The following is a 379-nucleotide window of genomic DNA, read 5'->3' on the forward strand; positions in this document are numbered from 1 at the left end:
TTGCTATTTCCAGAAGAAAGGGATCAACCATAGAAGTGCAACTTAATAAGTCTTATTCTATTTTTATCGGAACAACAGATCTCAATATGAAAGAAAAGTGAACACAAGAAGGAATGTTTCATTTAAATTTTTAAAAGATCTTTGGTTTACAAGTGATTTATGAATATAAAACACCAGATTGTGCTAAAAAATCAAGCATTTCAGCATAAGAGTATACTCATATTCCAGCATGTTCCTACCCTTAAAATCATAATGGATAAATTTGAACATTTCCAAACTATTTTAATTTCAAAATAATTAACAGCTTAACTGATCATGAATACCATCCTAATTCTACCTAAAATACGTGTTGAGGCAGACATTCACAATCAGAACCATA

The sequence above is a fragment of the Centropristis striata genome, chromosome 3, assembly GCF_030273125.1.
Source record: "Centropristis striata isolate RG_2023a ecotype Rhode Island chromosome 3, C.striata_1.0, whole genome shotgun sequence".
Taxonomy (NCBI): domain Eukaryota; kingdom Metazoa; phylum Chordata; class Actinopteri; order Perciformes; family Serranidae; genus Centropristis; species Centropristis striata.